The sequence below is a fragment of the Suncus etruscus genome, chromosome 3, assembly GCF_024139225.1.
Source record: "Suncus etruscus isolate mSunEtr1 chromosome 3, mSunEtr1.pri.cur, whole genome shotgun sequence".
In the NCBI taxonomy this organism is placed as follows: Eukaryota; Metazoa; Chordata; class Mammalia; order Eulipotyphla; family Soricidae; genus Suncus; species Suncus etruscus.
In genome coordinates, this window is record NC_064850.1 from 28,559,281 (window position 1) to 28,568,094 (window position 8,814).

An 8,814-nucleotide genomic window follows, 5' to 3' on the forward strand; every position below is an offset into this window, starting at 1 on the left:
ATTATTTTTATGTTTTATCTTAAATAAATTTAGTGTGTATCTCAGTCTAGGTTATCTAGGAAGATATACAGTTGCATTTTATATTATTTGTCCTTAACAATTGACTCTCATAATTATAGAGAAGTCCACCAAACTGGAAACACAAGAGAGTCAATGATGTGTTAGTAAATCATCACCAAATTCAGAGGAAGGTATATCTCTACTTTACTACAAAGCTAGAAAGATGAATCTCAAATATCCAGTCTTACTATTTTATGCAATCTTCAGTAGAATAGACTAGACCATTAATAAAGCAAAAGATGCTTTATTCAGTCTAGTGATTAAAATATTAATATTGGCCTCAGAAAGATAGTACAGTAGGTATAGTGATTGGCTTCCATGTGGTTCACCCATGTTCCATCCTTGTCACCCAAATGGTCTCCGGAGTCATCTAGGAGTGATCTCTAAATGCATAGCCAGAAATAATACCTGAGCACATATGAATGTGGAACAGAAACAAACAATAAAAGAAAAATATATTATCCATAAAATTCTATTTCAGCCATACACAGAATTATTATTATTATTATTATTTTATTTTGGTTTTTGTTTTTTGGGCAACACCTCAGGTATTACTCCTGACTATGTGCTCAGAAATCGCTCCTGGCTTGGGGGACCATATGGGACAGTGGGGATTCAAACTGCAGTCCATCCTAGGTTAGCACATGCAAGGCAAATGCCCTAACACTTGTGCCCCTTCTCCAGACCCCAGAATTATTTTAATAAAATAAAGACAGAGACTTTATTTTGAAAAAAAAAAGTAATCATAATATATATTTATGTATCTTTCTGTCTACATACCTATATGTATGACAGTAATTAGTATGTATAGTCCCATGAAAATGGCACTTCACTGGAGCATGACAGTTATAAGGATATTGTATAAAAATTATTTATTATTATTTATAATTATGCATAAATTTCATCAAAATAATGTATTTATTTTCTTACATCTTAAATTGAAACACCTACATATTCACATATTCATAATATTTATTTAATGTCAAGTACTAAATTATCTTCTGGGAATATAACAGGCAATTTGCCTCAGGATATCTTTATGCTTTTAAACCTTTCACACAATTTAGTTAAAAGAACCAATTAGGTAGCAGTACAATGTACATTTCATTACCTCTGTTAAGCTTGGGCAACATCATCCAAGCATGAAAAAATGAGGTGAGGCTGAGTTATATTAATGACTTTTATCACTATAATTATCTAAAATAATTTACCTGTAACTTAGTATCCCAGTAAGTAATGTATCAGCTTTAGTTAAACAAAATATTTGACTGTTTAGACTTTCAAAGTGATCATTTTTTCTTATAGTTCTATTACTGTTCTCATAGACACCAGTATCCACATTGTATTAACAAGGATTGGAAATATGCTAGGAACTCATTTTCCTGAGCTGAGAAGTAGACAACCAACACAAATAATAGTATTACGCTTATCATGATTTAAATGGCAGCATAAATGAAATAACTCAATTCATAACTATTTCATGGAAGGAAAATTGAAAGTATAAGAGCAATGACATCACCAGATAAGCACATTTTTTACCTCTTTTGTGCATTATTCAATGATATTCATTTTAAACTTGGATCTTAGCCCACATTTGTGGTAGGCTCTGGACTTCACAGAGCTGCTACATTACATGTACAGCATAGACAATTTAACTCAATTGAACTGACGTTTTCACTTGAACTTAGTGTGGTGACCAGTCAGTGTGTTAAAAGAACTAACTGTCTTAGCTGGTATTATTCACATTATTTCATAAGTCAGTAATGCTGCTGATATCTATACAGTCACATCACCTCTAAATTAAATTTGGAGACAGTAAAAAACACATTGTGGACAGTTGACAAAGAATACCATTGATGCTATAACAGAGAAATATTTAAAGTGGGAAAATAGACACCATCAAAATTAGAATTCTTTAAGCAGGAAATCTATATCATGTAACTTACAATGAAATTTATTTAATTATTATAACCATGGTCTTAGCATTAAGGTGATTGCACTGATAAATTGTATCTTACATAGGTCTTGAAAAATGCCAAGAGTTGATAAGTTATATTTTCTAGAAATAAAGACAATTCCTTCAGGAATCCTATTTTAGTTTCTTTAATAGTTGGCACAATTTTTCATAGACCTAAATTTTTTGTAGGGAAAAAAATAATTCTTGGGACATGAGAGATAACTTGATAGCCTGGGGTATATGCTTTGTATGCACAGAAACAATATTCTAAACTTAAGCCCATCAGCTCCTTTGTCACTGCGGAGAGTAGCTCAGGAGGACTCAGCACTCTGGGCCCAAGCATTAAACTATGCAACTCAATAGCTACGTACCCTTGGGACTAGCCATTAGACTCTGAGTAGAGCTGGAGAAAAACACCCACCTCGACAAATAACCTAGAAGACATGATGCCTGTGATGCTAAGTGCTTTAGAAATAATAATTATAATTTGTTCTAATGTATAATAAAATTATATACTCAAATATAAAGCAAATTTATTTATATCAACATTGCTAAAGAGTTCTAAGCTCAATTTCTCTACTGAGTACTAGCAGAGGAGGTTCCCAAGTACAAACTGAGAATATCCCCTGAGCAACAAGGGTTTTCTTTAGCCCAAAAAAGGAAAGAAAGAAAGGAAAGGAAAAAAGAAAGAGAAAAAAGAAAAGAGAAAAAGAGAAAAAAGAAAGAGAAAGAGAAAGAAAGAAAAATAAAATGAAAGAAAAAAGAAAAGAAAATAGAGAGAGAGAAAGAAAGAAAGAAAGAAAGAAAGAAAGAAAGAAAGAAAGAAAGAAAAATAAGAAAGAAAGAAAGAAAAATAAGAAAGAAAGAAAGAAAGAAGAAAAAAGAAAGAAAGAGAGAGAAAGAAAGAAAGAAAGAAAGAGAGAGAAAGAAAGAAAGAAAGAGAGAGAGAAAGAAAGAAAAAATAAGAAAGAAAGAAAAAAAGAAAAAATAAGAAAGAAAGAAGAAAGAAAAAAGAAAGAAAGAATGAGAGAGAAAGAAAGAAAGAATGAAATAAAGAAATAAAGAAAGAAAGAAGAAAGAAAGAAAGAACGGAAGGAAGAAAGAAAGAAAAAGAAAGAAAGAAAGAAAGAAAGAATGAGAGAGAAAGAAAGAAAGAATGAAATAAAGAAATAAAGAAAGAAAGAAGAAAGAAAGAAAGAAAGAAAGAAAGAAAGAAAGAAAGAAAGGAAGAAAGGAAGGAAGGAAGGAAGGAAGGAAGGAAGGAAGGAAGAAAGAAAGAAAAAGAAAGAAAGAAAAAGAAAGAAAGAAAAAGAAAGAAAGAGGGGCCAGCGAGGTGGCGCTAGAGGTAAGGTGTCTGCCTTGCAAGCGCTAGTCAAGGAAAGACCAAGGTTTGATCCCTCGCGTCCCATATGGTCCCCACAAGCCAGGGGCAATTCCTGAGCGCTTAGCCAGGAGTAACCCCTGAGCATCAAACGGGTGTGGCCTGAAAAAAAAAAAAAGAAAAGAAACAAAGAAGGAAGGAAAAAAGGAGAAAGAGAAAAAGAAATTATAGCAAAATGATTTCTTAACAAATAATACAATGCATCCTTAAAATCTTCCCTCAAAGACTGCTTATAAGGCTAACACTTACCATCGTAAGTGTATTGGTTTTGCTCTTATAACTTTTGGGAGCATACCTGGCATAGTTTATTTCTTACTCTGGGTTAGTGCTAAGCAGACCTCATATTGTGGCTCCAGAGATTTCAAGGCTCAGTTTTATTCAAAGAAAACACAGTGCCTGCTATAATATCTTTCAGATCTCTCACTCCAATTCTTTCTTGAATAATCCTATTTTACATATGCTATTTTCTATAGAACCACTTAATTAAACTTCTTAGAGATGGTTTCTTAATTACATCCAATTTGGCATTCTTGGAAACAGTTCCTATTACTTTTTAATTCAATGGTGATTTCCTCTTTTATAATTAGACTTAAGAAACTTAAAAAGTCTTTTTAACACAATTAGAATAGCATCTAAATAGCATCTTCTAATACAATCTCGAATAGCAAGAATAAGCAATATGGCTCAGAAGCAGAAGGATGACAAAAGTAAGGGCATTGGTAAAGAAGGAAACAGTACAATTCCCCTTCACATTATTGAAATGTCATATTATCTTACACAATTTATTTTACACTGCATTCTTTATACTAAAGAAAAGGGTATTTATAATTTTTTTCTACACCACGGTATAATCTAATTAAACTCAGTTTTAAGTTTTTTTAAAACTTTTTTTCCAGGATGAAGATATAGTACTGCTGTAGGGCATTTGCCTTGAATATAGCGGAACCAGGACAGAAGGTGGTTCAAATCCCAGCTTACCATATGGTCCCCTGAGCCTGCCAGGAGTAACCCTTGAGTGCTGCCAGGTGTAACCCAAAAACCAAAAGAAAAAAATTTCTTTCCATGTAATTCAAGGGAATTCTCACCTTTTTGTCTCACTATTATCCTTTGCTTCCTCTTTCCTTCTTGTTTTTCATTTCTTCCTTTCTTCCTGTCTTCTTTCATCCCTTTCTTTATCACTACAGGAGTCACTACATTATAATATGTATAAATTATATTTTGAGGACCTAATATATTGCACTGAGTGGCCCAATGGTATTCCTTCCTTAATCTCTACCAACTAAGTGACAGTGCTTCACATTCTATGTCACTTCATTTAGTAGAAATCAGATTGTTCTTACTGAGAGTTCTATGTGATAAGTCTGCCAACCTTTCAACCTAACAGAGAACAATTTTGTAGCCAATGGTGCTTACATTAATTAATTAATTAATTAAAGAAAAATTAAAAAACAATTTTGTCCATATAGAAATATTTACCTGCATTGCATATTACTGTAAAAAAAAACTTTCCCATTTTTCAGACGACATGTCACTGTTCACAACATGCCCACAGCAACCAAACTTGTTTGCAGATTTTTCCAGATAAAGGTCTCCACTTTTAATTTCTATTACCGATGACTCATGAGTGAGGGCATGGTCTTTGGCTTGTTGGTACTTTGTTTTCTGTAGTCAAGTTCATTCAGATTGTTGATTCAAAAATGCACTATGGGTCAACTTAAAAAAAAAAAAAAACCCAGACAACTCAGCATTTATACTACAAAGTAATTCTCCTATACATGACCTATTGCTAGCAAGATAGCTTTGACCTTTGTTCCCAACAAATCCTGAGTCTGGTTCAATTCCAACATCTATTTTCTGTTTATTCATAGGAGTTTTTCTTTGAATAATTTTTATTTTGACCAAAGTGGATTACAAATCTTTCACAGTAATATATTTGGTACATAGTGACATTGAATCAAGGGTATTCTCACCACAAATGTTGTCCTCCCTCCACCCCTGTTCCTAGCATGCATCTCATATTCCCCTCCTTTGCCTTCCAGGCTACTAGTATAAGTGGTCCCCTCTGTGTCTATCTTATTGCAGATTGGGTATTGATTCTGTTGTCCTTGGCTTTGGATTTGGTGTTTAAGACTGTTCATTTTTTATTTCTACTCAATGTTCATATGACTGCTTGATCTTGGTACCTTCTATTATTTCCCCCTAAATTTATGAAGCAGAACAAGATGGTTCAAGTTATGTGGTTCTGTTTGAAGGAAAAAAAGGCAGGAACAAAAATCAAACAAGCAAAAAACAGGATGTGTCCTTCTAGAGGCTATAAATATAAAGAGAAGAAAGGGAAAAAGAACGAAAAACATAACAACAAAGAATTTTGTTTTATTAGCTAAGCATACAGCAAAAATTTGTCTCTTTACATACATATTTTCATGTATGAACCAGGAGTTCCTAAAAATGTGAGGGTGTTCTTTTTCTTTAGAGATATTTTTCTAGACTAGAAGGAAAACAAATGATCCTTAGTAACTTGGCTCATCATGATTACTTATTTCAAAATCCAATGCCTCATTTTCTCATGATGCACTTGGTGTATATAAAAATGTGGATTTATAGGGCCGGAGAGGTAGCACAGCGGCATTTGCCTTGCAAGCAGCCAACCCAGGACCTACGGTGGTTGGTTCCGGTCTTGGCAACCCATATGGTCCCCTGGGCCTGCCAGGAGCTATTTCTGAGCAGATAGCCAGGAGTAACCCCTGAGCGCCTCCCGGTGTGGCCCCCAAAAAACAAACAAACAAACAATGTGTAGAACTATGACAAACTTGAATATAAAAGAAAGAATCATAAATATGATAATAAATTTGTGATTATGTTGAGGCTAGTAACTAAAAATATTTTATTTTAGGTAACATTACTATAATAGCATCAATGTTAATAGCTTTGATGTACAAATTAAATAAGCCTCACCATCCAATACATCTTGTACCCCGTAAAGTGTCTGTAATGTATTTCTAGTCCACCTCTTCTTTCTTCTTCTCTTCTACTGAGTTTAATAATACAAAATTAAGGTCCTATAATGTATCAGTACACTCAATTTGCTTGTTTTATTTCTGTGTAGCACAACTTAGTAAGATCATATGGTATTTTTCATCTGAATTATCTGTCTTAACATAAAGCTCTCCATTTCTATTTAAGTGCACCAGACTTGATTTCATTTGTTTCTGAGAGATGCATAGCATTTCATTATATGTATACATATGTGTGTACCACATGTCTATCCATTCATTTCTTATTGAAATCTGATTTTTCCATACTCTCTTAATTATGATAAGCACTAAAATGAATGTATGTGTGCAATATCTTTTTGATTTAATATCTGTCCTTGGAGGCTATATTAAATCAAGTGAACTCCCTGGAGACATATAGAAGTTCTATTCTTACTTTCAAAACATATTTATTTGTGGGAGGCTCCCAAGTGATGTTTTGCAGGCCTCAACCAAGGATTCCATTAGGCTCATGGTTCAAGGCAGGTATAAAAGAAGCTGTGATGCTTAGAGTCTGCAATGCTGGGGATTAGTCAAGTCATCTTTGCTCTGTTCCAAAACATCCAGGGATGCATCCTAAAATTCTTCAGGAACTATAAAGTACTGAAGATTGATCCTAGATCTTCATATTATATAATCTATCTAATCCCCCACAATACCCCTTTTTAATAAATCTCCCTACTGCTTTTGTAGGGGCTGCACCTGACATTTCTAGCAATAGTGAAAGGGACCTTCCTTCACCACGTTGTCACCATCATGCTTGTTTCTATTATTTCTTGATAGAGGTCATTTTTATTGGTGTGAGACAGTTAAGATTTTCACTCAGAACTTAAAGGCGGCGTTGTCACCAATAGTACAGTTAATTTAAGTGGTTATTTTAAATCTCATCCATAGACAAGATAATTTGTTAAAATAAATCATGAAACACAGATAGTAATTGTATAAAAGGACAAATCTGGTGATATATACTCTCTTGGGCCCTCTGCTCACTCTAATGGTAACCAGTTTTAAATTCCTCACATATGTGTGGTGTACAGCAAGGAAAATCACCCTTCAAACCCATGTCCACATTGAAGTAAATATAGGAAATCCAAAGAGACAAAGAGTGGCAAAACATAATCAAGCAGATACAGATAACAGAATATCAGTCACAAAACATTGAGCACTGAAAACATAATGCTTTGAAGAACACCAAATCATGAACAATGAGAGACATCTCGTGGGTGCAAGATCTAACTAGAGACAAAGCCAACAATGTACCATCATGGACAGCATTGACCTAGAATGTTATCCACAACAACAAGCAAGGAATAAGCATGAGGTCTATATAAGGACTTAGGGGAACCAAAACTAACTTCTTACAGTTGTTAGATAATTTTAAGTTTATGAACATTTGAGGTTTTGCATGCTATTTTTATATACAATAACTCAAGGACCTATTCTCAGGATTTTGTCAATTTCATGGATCAAGATAGTATTTTATTGCTGTTTTAATTTGCCTATACCTGAAAATAAGTGCCCAATGAATACTTTGAAAATAAGTACTCCAAAGAACCTTTTAGAAAGTATCTGCTTATCTCCTCTCACCATTTTTCATTTTACTTCTGAGAGATGGATAGCATTTCATTACATATATGTAATATATATGTGTGTGTATACCACACATCTATCCATTCATCTCTCATTGAACAACTGATTTTTTCCATACCCTCTTAAATATGAAAAGCACTAAAATTATTCATATTAAATATTAAATAGTATTATTGGATGCTTTGTTATTGATTGGATATTTTTGTATGCATGGTTTATTATTTTGGATGCTATCTTTTATTAGATATAATATATATGAATATTTTCTCCCATTCAGTGGTTATATGTCTTTTTTTGTGAGTCTTTCTATTTTTATTTTCTTTGTCATTTAAAAATGGTATAGTACCATTGGGTTTAATTTTTATTCTCTTTGTCAATACAGTCAAATCATTGGTTGGTATCTTTATTCTAAATTCTTCTGTGAAATGCAAATTTTGTTTCAAGTAATGAAGTAAAACAAGAAACAGAGAAATATATTCACCACTAAAAACCAACTGCCTTAAGGTTAACATGAAAGTTAAACAACCTGACTTGGTCAATGAGTCCAGTATTAACTCCCAGTCTGAGCACATATAGAGCACTTGCATGACAAATCAATCTGGAAGGAGAATAAAAAGATGATTTAAGACTATTTTTAAGCAACATCTGTCATTCTGATGGAATTTTAAAAAATATATCAAATTTGGTGTTAGGATAAGCTGAATAAAATCTTTGAGGTGTTATGCTAAGGAAGGACATCTGATAATGAAATATAAAATTGTACATTTATAAAATTTCTATTATAATTTCTTCTC